The sequence below is a fragment of the Mixophyes fleayi genome, chromosome 5 (genome assembly GCF_038048845.1).
Source record: "Mixophyes fleayi isolate aMixFle1 chromosome 5, aMixFle1.hap1, whole genome shotgun sequence".
Classification (NCBI taxonomy): Eukaryota; Metazoa; Chordata; class Amphibia; order Anura; family Limnodynastidae; genus Mixophyes; species Mixophyes fleayi.
In genome coordinates this window covers 150290963-150313867 of record NC_134406.1, presented here as the reverse complement: position 1 = coordinate 150313867, position 22905 = coordinate 150290963, and positions in this window count along the sequence as shown.

Below are 22905 nucleotides of genomic sequence, written 5' to 3'. Positions count from 1 at the left end.
TCTCTCCCCCTTTTTTTTTTACTCTCAGCCTCTCTGCCCCTTCTTTTTCACTCTGTGCCTCTCCCCTTTTTTTAATCTGTGCTTCTCTCCCCTTTTTTATGTATTCTGTGCTTCTCTCCCCTTTTTTATTTATTCTGTGCTTCTCTCCCCTTTTTTATTTATTCTGTGCTTCTCTCCACTTTTTCTTTTACTCTCAGCCTCTCTCCCCTGTTTTTTTACTCCCCCTTCTTTTTAGCACTGGCCCTTTCCTCCCCTTACCTCTCCGTTTCTTTACTTACCTTTTGTCAGCTTCTTTCTTTTTCTCTTCTTCTCTTCTGTCTTCTCTTCTTTCTTCTAGCTTGGTCTTGTCTGGCGCTCCTCGCTGACTGACTGTCGGGTGTGACTTGATGACATCACGCCCGGCAGTCAGTGTGAATGGAGAAGAGAGGAGAGGAGGGACGCGGCGCTGCGATCACGTGAGTATGATTTTTTTTTTTTGTTCCAGCTCCAACCACCAACGAGCTTGATGGAGCCAAGGCTTTGCTGCTTATCACTTTTAGTGAGGGCAGGAAGAGAGTTTTCCAATTTTTTTCCCTGGACAAAGGCCTGATTAGTTACTTGCCTTTAGACATTTATACCTTCATATGGGTTTACTATATATCCCTCTCCTCTCCTCCTTCTACGCAGAAAGTCATTGCCGGTGGATATTTGTTTATTTTTCTATTTGTGTGTTATCAGCCCACCATTGACATAAAGGTGTTTCATTTACAGGTGTGCACACAATGCAAATGCTGAGATGGGTGATTTGCCATTCATTTGTGTTCTGAGCATCTAGGCACCATGTGGCCCATGATAGGTCATCCTTTCCCAACACTATTGAGATTCACTGGTTGGATAAGAAGGGTTTTGTGCTGGTCAGATCTTATGGCCATGTTGGTTTCAGCAGTTGCGAATTGATGCCCTCCCAACGTAGTTATCATACAACTTGAAAGGACCTATTTGGGTAAATACAAATCATCATCATCAACATAATTTATTTATATAGCGCCAACAGGTCCTTAGAGTTGCTGATTAAAATCAGGGAGGATTTTAGGGCAATAAAGAATAGATGGTCAGGAGTTAACCTTTGCTGGTCTGATGTCATCCCCAAGATCTGTTGTGGAGGGTTAGTTTCTTTATTTCATGTGTAAAAGAAGAGGTTCATTGTAATGAAACATCAACATTACGCAGTCTAGGGTTCGACAGCAACATATCACACAGGCAGTTACAAAATGTATCAAGAAGATATTACCAGCTTGCAACCAGCACACAAATACTGAATAGCAGAGCACAGTGTAAGTGTTTGTCCCTTTAATGAGTAATAGAATGTATGTACTGTTATTGCTATGTTTCCCTTTTACTAACTAAAAACATTTTAATACAGGTGTAAGTTAAAAAAGCAGAACAGCAGATGTTACCCTATTAATCATTTTTAATACTGTAACCTACTATACCTTGTACACTTAAGACAGAATTACACTAATGGTAAATCGTTATTTTTTATTAAATAAGCTATGCCTTATACACATTCACACCAACAAGAATAAGAATGAAATGTGCAGAGTTAAAACAAGTGAAATTATATCCTCATCCTCAGTAACATTGGCAGAAACAGGTCTTTCATTTATTTTTATTTTTTTTACTTAAATGTGAAATAAACCTTGATTATTTTTTTTCTTTTAATCAGATTTGTAAGTTTTTGTTGCCTTTGATTGAACTATAGATAAGCATAGGTCTGTGCTTTGGATACATTTTCATTGATCTATGGATACCTCAAAATATTTAGTTTTAGCTTGTTTTGTGCATGTGTCTGCAATATGAGTTACTGCAGGTTTGATTGCCTGTACTGTTCACAGCCATGTGCTGTAATACACAGTGGACCAAAATTGCTTCATGCCTCAATGATCTGTTTCATGTTCCATGTCAGTTCCAATGCAATGCATTAGATCTGACAACAAGCAAATCCACCTGTGTGAACATGCCATAAGAGTAATAGAATTCATTTGAGTTTTATCCCAGGAGCTTATACAAAGTCAATGGAGAGTAAGCAAGTCACAATGAACTTGTGGGTAAATGAAACACAATTGAGATAACAGATATTTAGCAGCTTTCAATTTACATAATAACATTACATGCAGTGACATAATTTAAGTAATTAATGATCAATGTTTTATTGATAATAATTCGTATTCTTCTGACATTCAACAGCATTATTGAAAAACATATTTGTGTCATTCTCATTGAAGGCCACCATTAGCCTTTAGCTCCTGTGCGTTCCTGACACCTGTTTGGCCTACAAAGCGAGAAAAGTGAGCCCATTGAAGCAGTTTTGGAGTTAGGTGAAACAAAAGTTTTCCCAAGTTGAAAAATAATAGAAGTTGTCATAGCAACTGTTTCATTGCACAATTGGGATCCAGTATTGGTGATTTTCAAATAAGTTCTTACTGTCCAAATAGTCAAATGATCAGGACAAAGGATTTTTCTTACAATTATTGATACCATGACAGAATGGTATTATCTGATTAAAACAGGAAAATAATAATGATCACCTAATCTGGTGATCTGTAAAGCACTGAGCAGTATGTAGATACAAAAGGATCTTATGACACATGTAAACTGTAACTGGGAAGATTGTCCATACAACAGATGTTTCCTCTTCTCCAAGGCTAGCTTAACAGTTAATAGATCTTTGTCTCCTATAGCATAGTTCTATGGGAGAAGAAGCCACAGGGATGAAACTTTCCAGAGAGTGAAAGTGGAGACAGGATAGCGCTATGTCCTGCGAATGAGGTATACACCTGTAGAAAGAATGGTAGTGATGCAGTGATGTGCCAGGTTGCCTGAGTATAGCAAATCAGATAAAATCCTCTTTTAATATACGGAATGCTTCAGATTCAGGCCATTGATTAATTTTATCAATCTTCCAAATCAGGACATTGAGACAAGCTGCTAGAGTGGAATGCTCTCAGTTTAATGGGCAATGATTCATGAATTCTAATAATCGCCTTGAATGTAGTTAGTTGTGGCTTATCAATAATCACTTGTACTTTTTCTGGATCCATATGGGGACCTGTAAATAAATAAAATTTATTAAAGAAAAAGTAGATGATGCCCCTCAAATAGCCAATTTTCAATTTTGCAAAATAGATGATGAAACATGAGATAAGTGAAAACTTCCATAACATGTTCCCTATACGACTGGATTTCACTGGAAAAAAGTAAGATGTTATCATGTGTTACAATCACAGTGACAGAGCAAATAAAAAAAATGTTAAAATACAGCTGGAGTAATACATAAAATATGACTAAATATTCATAGTGTCCATCACAAGTATAAAATGTTGTCTTTCATTTGTCCCCATATCTTATATGGGTCAGATTATATGTGCTATGAAGGACCAGTTTTGTTTATTATGGTCAAATAACTCTTAGATTAAAGGTAGCAAGTAGCGATTTCTTTCTTTTTATTAAAGACTAAACCTTCCCCAGCTGGAGAGGATGAACTTTGGATGAATCTCCTTTCTAAATTCTCTTTAATTTAGTTAGACATTGATTGGGGCTCTGGCAAAGAAAAAGGTAGGAAGTTCAAGGGGAGGAGATTTGCCAGAAGAAGCTTAATGAAACAGTCCCACTCACCATGTGGGCATAATTCCTCTGAGCTACCTTTACAAAAGACATTGGACAGTGGCCTACTGAGGAGGAATAAAGTTGGGTTCATGAAGTGCCCACCCATAACTGGTAAGGAGGAGTGACTTTCAGGCACCACAAATGACAATGGTAGTTCCTAGGCAAAATTTGAGCTGTATTCCAATCCACAACTGTGAAATGAAACTGTCACCAAGGGACACCCATATCCAGTGTATGAATGGTCTGAAAAATAACATATAGTGAGAGGAGCTCTCCTACCTTACTTGCAGTGTAAGAGGAACAGTCTGAAATTGCATAGTGGCATTCGCTATTCAATGGCAGTCATAAAAACATGCATATCTAGCAGCAAAACAGGCAGATTAAATTTGGTGACCATGGAGGAGGAAATAAAATTAATTTCTGTGCCCAAATTTACAAATGCCTTTGGGATAATGCAGAGTGATAGTAGTAGAAAAGTAAGGAGATCAGGAAAAGTATGCGACTTGGCCTCTCCTGCACCAGTTAGGTTCTGACGTTTCCCAGATGATTTGGACAGGAAGCCAGCAAGTCTCTTGACATGATACAATATAGACAGCGGATATTTTTAAACCTTTTTTCGCATTCTTCTGGAGAGACATGCAAATGTCCTAGAAGCATAGGCTCTTCTTAAGGGATCATAGATGCTTGGAGTGAGGTGTCAGTTTAATGCTCTTTTTCTTGAGTGTGTTCTCTAAATTGAATGCCACAGGTCTTCTCCAGGGGCCCCACAGGAAGTCTGGGCTCTGCTGCAAGATAATAGGCAGGTTGCGGCTCTCTGCCCAGGTTCTAGGTGTGAAAGGCTGGTACCCAGGAGCCAAAGGAAAGGTCAGAACAACTTGGGTTGTTAATGGACTGGCTGAGGTGGTGCAGGGTCAGTAGGCAAATAGGATAGTCAGGACAAACCGAGATCAAGGGTCACTTGCATATGTTCAGGGTCAAGCCTAAAACTGGTACACAGGAAATCTAGTAAGATATAGTAAGATACCTATAACAGGGAATGCTGGAGTAAAGAAGACCTAATACTCTAACAATCTAGGGTGCTTCAGTGTTGTTAGTAATGTACCATGACACTGAAGGAACTACAGTAAAACATAATGTGAAAAAACACGCTGTTAACTTGGACTCGAGCAAATAACATATAAGAACATTTGCGCTAAATTGCCTCGTTCTGCCTACTCTATTGTTTTCATCTGACTGTGTTAGATCATTGTACTTTTATTCACACGTGTGCTAAATTATGTGATTCTATATCCTGTGTATTTTAGATTATTGACTGTGTATTAGAAGAATTTATTCTTAAATGTTGACAGATGGAAAAGTTAATCAAAGATAAGACAGGACAAGAGGTCTGGACTAAACAAGGAGAGTAAACAAACTCCATATCATCCACTTTTGTCCTCTAGTCAACAAGGACATGACATGATAGTGCTCTGGCCCAGACTCCTAGGCACCCTCTTCCCAGGAAACAAATGGTCACTAGTCAGCAGGGGGGAGATACTCCAGTTTAGCCGCTCATATTTCCACCAATCACCAGCGAGTTACCGCCCTAATACACTCCCCCATTAGCTTCATGACTGTGGGAATAATCAGTGTTTCATAAATTGTGTTTTTTGCGGTCTGTGACTGTATTTTGTTTGGTTACTGGGTATTGCGCTTCCGACACATGCCCATGCTGTGCTTCTAGGGAATTACTCTTTCTGTGTTGCCATCTGTTGAATAAAGTGCAGTTTGGTTGCAACAATTCACCTAGGTGATCTTTGAACGAACCCACCCAGACACACGGTGCTCACACATACATTTAACAGGGGGAGACAGGGGACTCACCACCGCAAGTCAAAACTTTAATAAAGGAATCCCAATACTCTGACATTAGCTTAGAGATGCTGATTAAATGGGACATTTTATATTTTTATTTGTATAAGTTGGACCTTTTTATATGTACACCAAAACAAGTATTTGAGTTACATTTATAGTCTACTATATTCATGCCTGTTTAATCTCAGTTATTAATATGGGGTGAGGTGTCATCTTAACCTTTTGTTAACTATTTTTTTCATAGCAACTTTATTTATTTTTTATTACTTTAGTTATGTGTTCTGTTCTTCCAGACAGTAATTACTTGCATTTTGTTAAATTAATTGAGAAAGTCAGCATAGCAAAATTATCTTGATTCTGTTGCACTACCTTAAGAATCTCATTCAAGTAGGACTTATCTGAATTAAAACTTCCATCACTTAAATTTAATTATTGTGATACATAAAAGAATCACTATCTCCTGGGGTGGAAATGACACATAGCATCAGGCATACAAGAAGGTAAGTTTAAATAGCTTGCAAAATGTTTTAATAAAGGAGGTGTTAGGAGATAGGTGAGGCTACATATTGCTCCCCCATCAAATAGCATGGGTTGTTTGGGTGCACACAACTCCCCCTTATGAGCAGAGCATGAAGCCAGCATTTCTCCTGACTCTCCCTGCAACTGGACAAAACATCAAACAAATCAATCCCCCTAAAACAGGACCTCTCACCAGAATATAAGAAGTCTGCCACACTGTTTCCTGTCAACCACCAGTCGCACCATGAGGGCAGGAAGTTTGAAGCAACTAAAACTCCTTCCACATCAGAAAAATCTTGGAGGGGGTTAAAAGAGGGAGTTGTACTGCGTCAACTAGGATCAAGTCCTGTGCTAATTAGTTAAGCAACTATTGTTTCCCTTTGGACTGTGTCAGTCTTCTGGGCTGTTTCTCAGCAGGGGATATTACAACATGGGCTGAAGATTCATTCCACTCAATTCCAGCCTCTGTCCAGCTCTCAACTAATCACAGAACCAGTAACCTTAGAATCACTTTTCAAGGTGGAATTTTTACTCATCAAAATTTTGAACATGTTAAAACAAGCCTGCAAGATAAGTTCTGTGTTTTTGAGGTTCTATTGAGTCTCATGTTAGAGTTCTGTCTCTTATAAGCTTAAAAGTGGTTACTGTTTCAAATCTTGCATCTCAATTGCATCTTCATTGAAACGATTTGCCTGAGGGAAACTCTGCTCCATTGGGAGCTGCTTGTGGCACTATTACACCTGGGGGTAAATGTATGAATCTCCGGATTCTTCATCTCCGGCGTGTTCAGCCTCTTCAGCGCTTAAATTTAAAGCGGCGCTGCATTGTAAAGGGAAGTTTCCCTTTACAATGCAGCGCCGCTTTAAATTTAAGCGCTGAAGAGGCTGAACACGCCGGAGATGAAGAATCCGGAGATTCATACATTTACCCCCTGGTGTGCTTAATGGAGCAGAATGACTGGAGTGCGGGTCCCTACCACCTCGATAGAGAGCATTGGCCGAGCCACCAGGACCATTAAGGACGAGAACCAGGATTTCCAGCTCTGTCAGGAGACATATCTACTTCTTGATATCTCATAGTGTGGCCGGGAGCCCCAACAATAAATTAAAAGCCACCAAATTTAATAAAGATTCTGTATTACATTTCCAGGCCCTATAATGTATTAACGTCACTGTGAATTAATAGTCTCCATGTTTAATAAAGAGCAAATGCATAATGTTAATACTCCCTTACAGGCATAACATAACATTTATACTCCCATACACAAGCTCCCAAATAATTATAGCCCCCAAACCAGCTCCCACATAACATTAATACCACCCTAAAATGACATTAAAATCACCCTACCACATAACATTAACCACACCAAGAAACACAAAGTGTAAAGCACAGTGGAGTGCTGGGGAGGACAGGAAAGTTGAGGAGAAGTAAGGGGAGAGGATTTTAGACAAGAGGGGATAGGTTGGACGTGGAGTAATGGATCGCAGCTCATTGGTGTCTAGTTCCAGAGGAGGAGAAAGTCTTCTGGAAGTACAGCAATGTGAGGGCAGGCCCATTTAAGCCTGAAGTAGGCCTGCTAATCCTGGGCAGCCCAAGTCAGAGATCCCTTCATCTCACTTCAAGAATCTTGCTTGATAAAATTAAATTTTGTTCTATGTACTCTGCCCTTTGCATGGAACACCCACAGTCTACCAAACTCCTTCTCCTTTACAACCATTCTGGTCACATTTGCAAAATAGCATCCAGGGATTTTGCAAAAATGACAGAGACATAGATCGAAGGAGGAAGAATCCTGTGGCCCATCATAAACAGTTGTGCCATGTATTAACTGCTGACTGCACTGCTTTCCTACTAAGGGCTGTGTTTCTTTCACAGACCATCACCACCTGACCCTAGAAACTCCACAAAAGTGCTATATATTTAGGCTATAAAAAATAATTCAAAATTCCTCTGTGAGATGCACGGTAAAAAGATGAGGGTAGCAGAATTTAATCAAAGGGTGATGAATTAACACTCCCCCTGAGCATCTCATAAAATTAGAAACAGACCTGTTTACCTGTCATATAATTTTGTTCACGACCAGTCCACTATTTGAGTCTTCTGTGCTCTCCACAGAGGACCCTGCTACTATCTTGGAGGTAGTCCACCTATTCTGAAGGAATGTGTATCGTAATTGGCTTTGTTCAGCCCTTTAATTGTAGCACATTTATTAAAGCTAAAACCAAAGTGGCATTTTGTAACAGGTGTGAAGTCAAGTCAGAGAAACCAAACTTGCCTGCCAATAGGTCTAACCAACAAGTATGCCATAGCCAGTGCTACTGGGCAGAAGGCGGTGTCAGGGTGTCCCTCCATAAGGCCCTGACGCCCCTTGCCAATTTGAGCTGTTTTGGTTCTATGCAACTCACAAATCATATATGTATCTCTTAAAATAACATTCATAGACAGTAGTCCCAAAGCAGGGTACAGTTTAGTCACAGGTACCAGCTCGCTAACCGAAAGTCCCCAAAAGGCCAATGAAAAAGCAATGATCAGCTCACACAATAAAGGATACCATTAGGATCAGCATGTGGAGCAAGTTCCCCAAATTTCTCCCAGTTAAAATTGATAAAATGCCTCAAGCAAGTCGTTATGGATACCTGCCACATGTTGAGCCTGGAACCCAATGTCATGATCAAAGCAGCACAAAAGTAAGTGCCTAATAAGCCTAATCACAGGTGAAGAAGAGTTGCTTTGCTTATCGATGGACAGGGCAACCCCTAAATTGTCACACCAGAAAAAGATGTCCCAGTCACATAATCAAGGAGCCTAGAGCTCTATAGCCAACATGATGGTAATAAGATATAGCACGTAACAGATTAGTCACACGGCTGTTGCCCTCTGCAATTTCTGACAAAAAAATATACCTATAGGGAAAATGCGGCAAGTTGAATTAAGGGACTCCAACACTGATTGGATCTGCCTAAGGGATATTTTATCTACGTGCCTGACTGACAAAATTACCTCTCAAATTCGCCACTTTTTCCATAGGAAGGCAGCAGCAACCAACTATGGCTTAGTACGCTAAACAGGTCTGAAAATTTAATCCATTATTTCCAAAGACCTAATTCCTGCTTACACCATTAATCGCATCTGAACCAGATTCAAGCAAGAATACAAAGTTTCTGGCTAAGTTGGGCTTCATTTTGAGTTAGGAACAAATACAGCAAAAGGAGCAAACCCGCACATGGATAAACCACTTTGACATACAAGGGGTGTATTTGCAATTGCTGGAGCATGCAGGGAAAATACAGCCATCCTTGCGTGTAATGCACAATACTTGGTAGCTTCATATAAACCCCACAATGTAAAGGTAAATGAGGACACAAAACTCTCCCATTACTCAATATATACTTGCATGACAAAAATCCCTCCCCCCCTGCTGCACAACAGGGCTCTGACAAGGAGAAATATGTACCCTGTAGCTGGATTCCCTGTGTCTCATTGTAGGTGTTGAAAGCTAAGGGCATAGAACAAGTGAGCTACATATAAACTCATATAATATATTGGTTGACATCGGTGATGGGAAATAGATGAAGTAATCTGCAATGCGTAGCCATAGAAAAGGACATGCTAAGATTCCATAAATCAGTCACATAGTCATGGAGGGAAATGGCAACTTTAATCAGTAAACTAAGAATAGTGTTTTAAAGACCCACCAGTATATCCATGTTATGGAAATGTTCCAAAGCATGTGTAAACAAGCATTTTCATCAAGAAAAAAAAGGCGGCCTGGGGGGAGTGACAATGGAAGGGCTCGTGACTATGAGCCAAAAGGCAGTAAACAGGAGGGCGGGGTCAGGAAAGCCAACGATCAAGGGAGGGCGGGGGCAAATGGAGGGCAAAGGATGGGATGGAAATTAAATTAAGAAAAGAAGATAATATGGGGAAAAGTCAAAAGAGGGAGACTTCCTGCTGTTGGGTTCTATAAAGGTTTGTTTAACCATACCCCTTGGAGCTCATTGGATAAAATAAACACAAGCCACGGAAAACTTTAACCACTGGTGGTATGTGCAATGTAAGCCTGGTGTTTAAGTGCATTCATCCCTATGCAGATCTTCATTTATAATTAGCTGGGAAAATGCATAGGTCTAGAATATGAATTGGCACAATTTGAACTCTTAATTTGTTTGACAGAGCAACACACAAATTATAAAACAAGAAGATTGCAGACTGATCACCATGTATTAAAGGCACAATTGTGTTTTATAATTCTTTATTTCATGCCTTAGTTTCAAGTCTCTTGTTACTTCTTGCTAGCACATAAGTGGGTGACATTTTGTTCCAATAAAAATAATTACAAAGGTTTATAGCCATGCTAATGAACTGCCTTACCAAGTATTTCTTTAATGTCACTGACATACTAAATTATATGCGTTGAAAATGTATTTTAAAGGCTACAATGTGAAAGTTGGCAAATTGCTGATGGAATATATTGGCTAGGAGAAAACTTATATGGCTGAGATGTCTTATAAATGGCAAATTTATATCAAGGTTTATTTTATGTGAATTTCATAAACAAATCTAGATTCCATATTGTGAGAGATAAATATCTCAATGATTCTTTTAAAATCACCTAAAGGAAGAGTTAAATATTTTAATTATAATTTCTTATAATAGGTATTTGTCTAATTGATTTTCAAATTATTTTACATTATAAGTTCTTGTCACAGCTGCCAATAAACTATTCTATGGATCATTTTCTGCTTACCTTTATATGATTATCTTTTATTTTGTATGGTACCAACATATTACATAGTGCTGTATGATCCTGCATTCTTTTTATTTAGACACATCAGTGACAGCCCCAATGAAACTTACAATCTAATGTTCAAACCAAAGACACCAAAATGTTGTTTCATCATGGAATAAACTGGGACACCCAGAGAAAACCCTTATTGACTTATGGAGAACATATGAGTCTAGAACATAAGGCCGCTGCAATCCATGCAACAATATTAACAATTCTGCCAGTGTACATTTCAGTCTTCCTCCCTTCATTTTTAGTTTATGAGTTCTTGTTCTAGAAATTGCCCTGTGTTTAAATATGCACTCTATTAAAATTATGTCATGATCTGGAGCTTTATTTCAAGCTCCAGATCATGACATCAAGCTAAAGGAATTTAGCTTCATCTGTATTTCTTCATATGCAAATATAAAGAACCTGTAAGTGCCCTAGTGCTAATAAGAAATTAACTTCAATATGCAGGTATTGGGAGCCAAAAGCAAGGTGCTAATCTGGTTCAATAGAATATTGGATACACAATTACTATAATTCAGCACCATACCTAAATTGCACTACAACAAATATACCTTGATGTCTCAAAGGTTTTGATTGCTTGCTTTAAGGAAGAATCAGGCATTTGACCTGGAGTTATTGCTGTAATATTGCAATTTAGGAATCCATTCATTATTTTCGATATATAATGGAAAGTGAAAAGCTGGTGTAGTACAGTAATTACATGTACAATAAATCCATATTAAAAACCTCTCATGGGAAAATACTTTAATGAGGGATTACTGCCATCTTAGAAACATGTGGGTGGTTATATGTTCTGAATGAAATCACGTTTATTCAAAAGGAATTTTTTTTGAATCAACAATTATTTGAAAGAGTTTTTACTTATCTTTCAACTTAGAAAATAACATTTTATGAAATTACGCTGAAAGTGAAGAGGTGCCGTGCAATACATACCTGTACATATATACATATATATATATATATATAAATATATATATATATATATATATGTATATATATATATTTGTAGATATATATAAATATATATATATACATACATACATACATATATACGCACACACATGTATATATATATATATATATATATATATATATATATATATATATATGTACATTCGCAGATATATATATATATATATATATATATATATATATATATGCATATATATATATATATATATATATATATATAGATATGTATATATATATATATATATATATATATATATATATATATATATATATATTACAGCATAGTATTGTGCATATTTATACTTTCAGATTAAAACACCTCTGTTACCATGAGTTCATTGTTAAGTTCTAAAACTATATACTTATAATACCACCTTTTGTTCTCTTTGTTACTTTGTTGTCAGATATGCATTAATTCAGATATATTGAATGCAAATATACAGGCAGATGCAGACACATTAGGCATGATTGTATTTTAAAAGTAAACATGGTCATTGTAGCTTTACAATCAGAGAATAATTTAACAGCACCACTGTAGGGGTGAAGTGTATACTTAAATCAATCATTGTTACTTTCTTCCCCAAGACTCAATAATAGTTTCCACTAGAGATGTTTACTGACCCCTGTGTGTTGGTTTTGGATCTGTATTAACTTTGCGTTTTGGTTTTGATTTTGGTTTTGGATCTTTTTTTCCCTAAAACATGCTAAAATCACATAATTTTGCTCTTTTTTTTGTTCCTACATTATTATTAACCTCAATAACATTATTTTCCAGTCATATCCAGTCAATTTTGACCACCTCACAGGTCACAATATTATTTTCATACACTCTTCGGCCAAAGACTGCAGTGAGCTGGCTGGATGCTAAGCGACAGAGCAATGACACAGACACATGGGAATCCATAGTAGATCTAGGAAATAGTGCCACACAGCAGTGGCAGAAAAGAAAAGTGGTGCAAGATGGAATTGCCCTTGGGACTTCTGACCCATATGTTAAAAGTTTTAACAAGCTCAAACAGAAACTGGAGGGTAGCAGGTACAGTTTAACAAAGCAATCACTTCAGCGACAAGAAGTGCCACTTTTTTGGAGAGATTGGTTTGTTTGGGCCCCCACAAAACAAGCTAACATTGGGCTTAAGGCATCTAAGCTAACAGTGCTGTCAATAAACTGTAAGACTGCAGCAAGAGGCTGGATAGAGCAATGGCACAAACACACAGCAGTTTATATCAAATGTAGGAAACATTGCCAGTGTCACACAGCAGTGCCAGGAAAGAAAAGTAGTGCAAGATTGAATTGTCCTTGGGCCCTCCCACCAATTCTTATTTTGAATCTTAAAAAGGACATGCACAGTTTCATAAACCAAGCATTTCAGGGACAAGGAGTGCCACTTTTGTGCCTAGAGTGCTTGGTTGGTTAGGCCCCACACAAAACAAGCTAACTATGGGCTTAAGGCAGGTAAGCTAACAGTGCTGTCAATGAGCTCTACTGAGGCAAGATGTTGTTGTTATCATCCTCACCCTCATCAGTGTATACACTATCCTCGCATAATATTAATTCATCCCCGCTAAAATCCACCATTACAAAAGTCTCTGTACTTTGATGTAATTGCCGGAAAAGGCCTTCCTCGTGGAAGTTAAAGTTCATTTTGATGAATATCATATTTTCCACATTTTTAGTAGCCTCCTACATCAATCGCTGACAAGGTCGCCAGCTGTGCCGAAAATACTGGAGGGTGGGCGCTTAGGTATTGTAAAGCGTGTGCACATGGGTCTCAAAATTTCCTTTTTTTTCCTCCCAGTATGTACAGGGACTGTCTGACATGTCTATGTCTATGCTGTCATTAAAATAATCCTCCACCATCCTTTTGATGTTAATAGTAGGGTCAGGCGGAGTTACGGCAGAGGTATCACTTTTTTTGGTCAATTCTTTAAGACCATACCAGATGTCAAAATTTGGTGCAGAGTCATCTGCATCATACCTGGGTCTCTTGGGAAAGCTTAGTTTTGTTTCCTAGCAGCAGTAGCCTGAGAAACTGAAGGAGGAGATGTCGTCATGTCATGTACCACTTTAGCCGTCAGCTTGCTCACCAGGAGCTTATTATTGCATCTCTAATGTTCTGGATGAGTTGGAAATAAAGAGAAGGCATAGCTCTTAAATATAGGATCACACAGTAGCTAAAATGTAGTGATTCGATATTAAGATCTTGATAACTCTTGGATCCTGGTGAAGTGAATAAAATACTTGAACTACAAGTCCGACATACTTAGCGTAATTGCTTTGTTTCATTTCCTCTTTCAATTTCTCAAGCTGTTTTTCTAAAAGTCTAATTAAGGGATTCACTTGGCTCAAGCTAGCAGTGTATGAACTCACTTCACAGGTGACTACTTTGAATCGTTTCAGCACATTGCACAAGACGGAAAGTATTCTCCACTGCCGTGGACTAAAATACATTTCCCCTCCTTTGCCAATGTCATGGCTTGTGAAGTAAGTGTGGATGGCTTTTCGCTGTTCCTCCATCCTCACAAGCATATACAGAGTGGATTTCCACCTTGTTACCACCTCTTGCTTCAGTTGGTGGCAGGGCAAATAAAATTGTTCTTGTAGCTACTGCAATCTCCTCATGCCAGAAATGTCCCGAAAATATTTGGGCCACAGACAGCATCCTCCTGCACGTCCCTGTAATTTTTCAAAAAGCTCTGTACCACCAGGTTGATTGTGTGAGCAAAACAGGGAATGTGATGGAATTTACCCAGCTGTAATGCTCTCACAATATTGTTGACGTTATCAGAAGTGAAATATCCTGAGGAGAGTCAAAACGGGATAAGCCATGTTGCAATGACATACCTTAGTTTTTCTAACAGATTGTCAGCGTTATGCCTCTTAGTGAAGCTGATGATACACAGAGTAGCCTGCCTCTGAAAAATCTGGCCTTGTTGGGTAAATGCTGCTGTTGTTACTGCTGCTGAAGTGATTTGTCCCAGTGGGCTGTCACATTTGTATAATCTTTAGTTTTCCCAGTTCCGCTTGTCCACATATCTGTGTACAGTGGGTAGAATGCCATTTTGTACCCCAATAATTACAGTTTTGCCAACCTTCTGGAAGAGGTGAGGAATTGTTTTTCTAGTGAAACGGTTTTGTGATGGAATTTGGTAATGGGGACACAGGACCTAAATTAACTGTCTAAAACCAGCTGCATTAATTATGAATATTGGAAGCAGATCTAATTCTAGCATAGTCGCCATGGCATCTGTGATCTGCTTTGCAACTGGGTAACATCTTTCATAATTGCTATATCTTGCAAAAGATTGTTTAACAGTCAATTGTTGTAAACTACTAGTACTTCTTCTTGGTCTGCTTCTGGGATGAAGATCCACCCCTAGCAGCAGCAGCATGCCTAATGGTCAAGAATTTTTCAGAGGAATCCTGGAAAGGGGAGGAGTCATCTAGCTTTAGCAACTTGGACACAGGACAAACTACACTCACTAGTGAGGAGATTGATGAGGATGGTGTTGTCGGTGTAAATTGCAGGTGCTGGGATCTACCTGAGCAATGCTGGACTGCTTGTTGTCATTTTTTTTAGCATAAGTTTCAGATTTCGCCAACATTTTGCCATGAATCCACTTCAAATGGTGTAACATGGATGATGTTCCTAGATGGTTAAAGTCCCTATCTCTGGGGGCGTGGCCTGGCAGCCATACTGTGCAGACGTGCAGTCTTCTAGCTCTCCCCTCAACCTCTAAAACTAAGATAATCCCGCAGCTGTTTGCCTCCACAAAGGCTTGCAAATTGTGCCTGCGCGGGGGTAGCCTCCCCTAGAGAAATTTGGGGGTTCATACTCCCCTCCCAGTCCTATTGAGCCGTCTTAACGCAGCCTGGGCCTAGAGGAAAGGAGAGACCTGGCCGGGTGTGACCCGCATTTGGACCTGCTGCTGTTTCCTCCGGGGCGACCTCCAGCCCACTCTCTGTGGCCATCTGCTATCTATATCAAGTGCCCTGCCAGCCTGGAGACTTTGGTGCGAGTGTGGAGCCCAGATCCATCTAGCTCTGTTGGATGCGTCCCCGCCCCCCTAGGAGGCTTCACTCACCTCCCGCGACCTTCAGCCTTGCAGCGGGGCCCTGGCGGTCCCATTGGAGCCTCTCCAGTCTCCAACTCTCCCTCATCCCCGCAGCGCTAACCGGAAGTCCCTGACTTCCGAACTTCCGGTTCGCGGGTGGCACTCGGAGCCTAGAAACACAGCGCTTCTCCCTCGCTGTAGACCTGGGTCAGGGCAACATACAGCTCTGCCCCATCGAGGCCCTCTGGACACTGCTTCTCCCGGCAGCGACAACTAGAAGTCCCTGACTCCTGCACTTCCGGTTTACAGGTGGCGCTTGGGCTGGAGCAGCGCACCTAGCATTCACTGTGGAACTTGCCCAGTGCCTCCCTCTCAGGTCAGTGCACGGCTGTGCTCCATTGGGGGTGTCTGCGGGGAGCCCACACTAAATATTAATCAGGGTCCCTTGGGATCAATATACAAATGTGCCAGTGTGGAATATACTGAAAGGGCATACAAGTTGTTTTCTTTCCTTAGCCCACGACTGAGAGCCTGACTACAGTGCCATCTACAGTGTTCGCTACAACTGTTACTATCACTGACGCAATAATATCATAAGAGGGAGACCGCTTATTGAGGTCCCTGTCGGGCGCTTCCGGTTGCAGGTTTGCTGTTGCTTATCATACTGGTGAGGGCTGGTCCCCATCTGTCTGGAGAGTAAAAGGTTACGATCCTGCTAAGCCTTTCAACTACACGCCTATCTAGGTTCTATATAGAGGCACCAGGTCTGCAAACACGATATACACGGAGATGTATTAAATGAGACCGTGAGATGGATCACCCACCCGGGACCCCGTAAGCCTGTTACCACCCGTATCGTTTCTAACACGATCATGCCTGATTAGCCTCTCACAACATTCAACTGCCGAAAAAATCTCCAGCGCGATCTTCTGAACTACCTAGAGTATCCAGTCCCACCTCCACGCTTCTTGAGACTTGCTTTCGCGATGGCTCCTAAAAGACATAGATCCACAAAAACGCCTTCTGCGGTACAGTTCTTTAAACCCCAGTCCTCCCCATCTCCAGGGGCGCTCCCCAAACACAGAGGTCCAGAAGACCCGGGATCTAGAGCAACCTCGCCAGTTCCGACTCAGTCCCCATCTTCCTCAGCCCTGGCACAAATGGACCAAGACGCCCCAGCTACCATTAAGTCTATGCAATTATTATTCGACTCGTTTAAAACTGAGGTCCTATCCGAAATGCGCTCCTCGATCCGAGAAGTTAAGGCGCAAGTGACGGAAATAGGAGGGAGAACTTCTCACATTGAAGACAAGATGGAGGAGTTTGCAGCGTCTCATAATGCGCTCATCACGTCTCATGAAAAACTTGAAAATTATGTCTTCGGGATGGCTGATAAGATGGCTGACGTCGAGGATCGCTCCCGGAGGAACAATCTAAAGCTGCGGGGTGTTCCTGAATCTGTCTCCATTTCAGAACTTCCAGACTTTGCTAAAAACCTGTTCAAAAAACTCCTCCCTGAAGCCTCTGATCACGATCTGCTGCTGGACCGTATCCACAGACTCCCGAAACCGAGAGCGGGACTGGAGTCCTCACCTCGCGACACACTTATGAGGGTCCACTTCTACCATATTAAAGAAAAGATCCTACGTGCAGCCAGATCGCAGGCAGCGGAAGAGGTCCTGCAAAACTTGCAACTGTTCCCGGATTTCTCCCCGGCCACTGTAGCCAAGCGTCGCTTCATTCAACCTATCACGAGAGCACTGCGCGAACACCAAATTCAGTACCTCTGGGGCTTTCCAGTCAAACTCATTATTCAGCGCAATAACTCCACCCACGTGATAGCTACGGTAGAAGATGGCAGTCAGTTATTGCAGTCCTGGGACATTCAAACTTCTATGGCAGCGACAACTTCTTCGTCTTGATCCCAAGTTGCCTAGTCAGCTGGGATTGGAAAAGGCTAGGTGAACTCTTCACTACTGATACTGCTTTTACTTAATGTCCGACTGCATCCTAGAGTGTCTCAGCTCTACGCTAGGTCCTTTAGGCTCTCGGGCCACTACTACTGTGAACTATGGACCTTATTTACCCTATGAGCGAGACTCCTGCGGCAAGTTGGATCGTGGATCTCTGGTCGGTGAGCAGTTCCAGCGCTGATTGGGATTTTTCGAATGTTGTTATATGGTATTTCTTGCTGATACCTTATACCTATTTACAGTCAGTTGATATCTTTATATGACGATTACATTTAGACTCTGTATACCTTTTTCAAAGTTATAGCAAGATTTCCTATGTTTCTAGTAAATGTTAACTTTACGGGTGATAACCTTTGACTTTATATCTATGTTTTGTTTAGGTTTTTCTTTGCTGATTATTTGCATAATATTCAATTGTGTTGTGGTTTTGGGTGGGTGCTTCATTCCTAGGGCCATGTCCCCATAGTTACTGATTTTGCCAGATGACTTCCCCCTCTGGCAACTACTTTAATCCCAATTTTGGGGTTATTTATGTTTGTCTTTGTGTCTTGTTACCCTCCCCCCCCTTCTCTTCCTCTCCTTTCCCTCGCCGCCCCCTCCCCTTCTTAGGCAAGTACTTTTCTCTCCTTACTAATCCTGAAGTCTGCTTGAGGTTTTCAGAGTCCTTCAGTAAGCCAAAATGGTTAAGTTCCTATCTTTGAATGTAAGGGGACTGAACTCCCCGACTAAAAGACGTTTAGCACTTTCCTTTTTCTATAAGCAAAAGGCGGATATTGTCGCAGTCCAAGAGACACATTTTTTGGCTAGAGCCCCCCTACCTTTAAAGACCACAGATTCCCGCTGTGCTTCACAGCAAATGCCCCTTTCAAACGCAATGGAGTGGCCCTTCTGGTTAGCTCCAAAGTTAACTTCGTCCCTAAGTCTAGTTTCGAAGATAAAAATGGAAGATATCTTATTGTAGTGGGTATGCTAGATGGTAAGCTAGTCACGCTTGTCTCTTTATACGCTCCCAATTCAAGGCAAATTCCTTTCCTTAGAACCACACTACGAGACATTGAAAAACATAAACAGGGTACTCTTATCCTTATGGGAGATTTTAACATTGTAACTGATCCTAAACTAGATAGATCATCGCAACCATCTACCCGTACAATGGACAATACAACTGGCCCCTCAGCTGCCTTTGCTAAGCTCCTGGCAGAGTTCGGACTTTACGATGTGTGGAGGACTTATGCCCCAATGGAGCGAGATTATACCTACTACTCCTCCGTGCATAATTCTTATTCCAGAATTGATCTGATTTTGTCAGATAAATGGTCTCTTCAAAATACCAGATCAATTAAGATCCTCCCCATATCGTGGTCTGATCATGCCCCGGTAGTCTGGACCTGGTGATATCCTCAGCAGGTAATTCCCCCTGGCTCATGGCGTATGGCCCCATACCTTTTGACGTCACCTGAAGCAAAGATAGCTCTTAAAGAAACGTTTGACATGTTTATTGAAACTAACTCACCTGAGGACACATCCGTGTTTAACTTTTGGTGCACGCTCAAAGCGGTAATACGTGGCACAGCCATCCAGACTGGAGCCAGACTTAAGCGGGCGTATTTGAGTAATCAGATGAGGTTGGAGGCGGAGTTGTCCTCTCTTGAGTCTCAAAATAAAACCCATCCCTCAGAAGATCTTAAGGCCCGACTATCTTAAACCAGGAATCAATTACAAAACTTATTACTCCTCCGCACCCAGCAGGCCTTAAGTAGATTACGCCAGAAATATTATGTATCAGGAAATAGAGCAGGGAGACTGCTTGCTAGAAAACTGCGAGGTCAGAGGGCTCAAAACCGCATTAAATATCTAACTGACGAATCGGGTATTAGAACATCTAATCCGAGGGATATAGCTAATAAATTTGCGGCCTACTATTCTAAACTGTATAACCTCTGTGACTGTGATTCCTCTCCCCAACCGACTTCGATTTTGATTGAAGAGTTTTTAAGTGAGTTAAAACTACCATCTCTGGACACTGATTCGTTAACCACTTTGAATGCACCTTGGACGCAGTCCGAGATTGTGCATATTATAAAAGCTCTTCCTAAAGATAAAGCTCCGGGACCAGATGGATTCATCAATAATTTTTATGCTACATTTCAGACTGAACTCACCCCACTCTTAGAACAGTTATATAACGCAGGCACTCGCCAAGGGAATTTTCCGCCAGAGATGCTAGAATCACGCATTGTCACGATTCCCAAGCCGGGCAAGGACCCAACCCAATGCCAGAACTATAGACCAATCGCCCTACTTAATACAGATATAAAAATCTATGCTAAACTAATCGCTAATAGGCTTAGCCCCCTCATTCCGACCTTGATCCATCCAGACCAAGTAGGCTTTGTCCTCGGTCGACAAGCATCGGACAATACTCGTAGAACTATCAATATTATAGAACAGGCCAATAAATACCACCATGAATTGTTAGTTATGTCATTAGACGCGGAAAAGGCCTTTGATAGGCTCCATTGGGGCTATATGGGAAAGGTCCTTGCTCGATTTGGTTTTTGCGGTGAAATATTTCAATCTATATTAGCTTTGTATAGGGGCCCCTCTGCAGCGGTCTATAGCAATGGTTTTACATCAGATAAATTCACACTCTCCAACGGCACTAGGCAGGGCTGCCCCCTTTTGCCTCTCATTTTTCTTTTAGCTATTGAACCCCTGGCTGAGCAAATTAGACAACACCCTCAACTCCCAGGCATCACTTTAGCCGCAACCACCCATAAACTATGCCTATTTGCAGATGACATTTTGCTATATGTGACTAGTCCGGAGACCTCTCTGCCACTCTTACATGATTTGCTACAGAAATTCGGAAGAGTCTCCTTTTACAAACTGAACACGTCCAAAACAGACGCCCTCCCTATCAATATAGAAGATTCTCTCCTGGTACGACTGAAGGCGGCCTATCCATATTCCTGGAGGTCCCTCTCTATGCCCTATCTAGGGATTATGATCACTCCCCTCCTAGACTCCCTGGTTGAGGCTAATTACACTCCACTGCTGATACAACTAAACGCTCTAGTAAAATCATGGCAATATCATGAGATCTCCTGGCTGGGCAGGATAGCCACGTTTAAAATGTCCCTCCTACCTAAAATGATGTATCTATTTAGGACTTTGCCTTTTAAGCTGCCAAAAAGCTACATGGATAAACTACGTGGTCTACTTACCTCCTATGTGTGGAAGGGTAAACCACCTAAACTTAACCATACTACCATGTCCCGTCCAAAAAAGATAGGTGGTCTTGCCCTACCGGATCTGGTAAAATACCAGGAAGCAGCCATCTTAGCTCAGCTCCGAGATTGGTCTCTTCCAGGTTCCCACAAACCCTGGGTTGACCTGGAGAGAGGCCTTAATCAGGCATTCCCATTGGCAGATCTCCTTTGGATCCCCAAGTCCTGGAGACCCTCTCAGGCCACCCTACCACGTCTTACGAGCGATGCTCTTATAATTTGGGATAAATTTCTTAAGGCATCTAATTCCGTCTCCCTTCCTACCTCTAATCTCTCTATCCTTGCTTTAGCTAAACTCATACCTAATTTAAATCTATCCCTGTGGTGCTCAAAGGGCATTACTACTGTCAAAAAGCTTTACTCTGACACATCCCTATTATCTTTCTCTGATTTGAGGGAAAAATTCCAAATCCCTAATCAAGATTTCTATAAATATCTCCAAGTGAGGCATTGGCTACATGCAGTCTGCACACAAGACACCCCCTTACAACACCCTCCAGCCCTCTTGTTTTCCAGACTCTCAACTGGAACTAACAAAGCAGCTGTCTCCTTTTGGTACACTCACCTCAACACAAGGCAACAGGCGGCGAAAGCCCCCTCACAATTAGCCTGGGAGAGAGATCTTGGCCGGGAATTTGAACCAGATCAATGGAATAGAATTTATCAGACTGCCCATCGAATGTCGAGGTGTTTGAACCACACGGAGATGCTCTATAAGCTGCTCCACAGACTTTATATGACCCCTGATAGATTGCATAAAATGTGGCCAGCCCAGACTAGGGCCTGTTGGCGTGAATGTGGGGAAATAGGGGACATATTCCATGTCTTCTGGAGTTGTCCCGTGGCACGTGCTCTCTGGGCAGAGGTATATATCTTGGTAGCTAAGGTCACCCGAACTCTGATCCCTAATACTCCAGAAGTAGCACTTCTACACTTTTTCCCTCCACAAGTTTTATTGGGTGATCGATATGTCATAGGCCACATTTTTATAGCTACCCGTGCAGTGATAGCCCAAGCATGGAAATCAACTACGTTACCCTCCATATCTAAAATAATCTCTAAGGTCCAGCTAAGCTGCGACATGGAAACCATGGGAATACCCTACACCTCTTCTGCCTCATCTCCCCACATCATATGGTTTGATTGGAACAGATTTGTCTCCAAAACGTCAGTTTAATCAACCGCTTCGAGGCCCCCTCACAATATGTCACAATATGTCACAGTAAAATCTGGAAGTGGTAACAGGCTATATATTCAACAATTGGTAATTTATTACGATGTTGGGATTTATACAATTTTTTTCTTTTTTATTTATTTTTCTTATGCAACTGATATGTATCGATTTGTACTGCCTCCCTCCCCCCCCCTACCTTCCCCCTCTCACCCTTTGTTCTTTAAAATGAGTACTTTTTCTTTTATGTCTGTACCCTGTAATTAAAAGCTTAATAAAAACCATTATTGAAAAAAAAAAAAAAAGTCCCTATCTCTACTGACTGTGGCTTTACAAATGCTACAAATGACTAGACAACTGTTGTCAGGATTTGGGTCAAAATAACTCCACACATAAGAGGTGGATTTTTTGGTCTTTTGCCCAGGCATGACAATGGCCTTCTTGTTATCACTGGCAAGAACTGCTTCCACTGGTGGAGGACTTACACAAACAACATCATCCTCATCAACATCCTCATATGCACCCTCATCAGCTACACAAATATCCCCCTCATCCTGTTTGCAAATCCAAAGTGGTATCCTCAATTTATGTATCAGTGGCTACACTAAGAGGCATACATCTGACAAT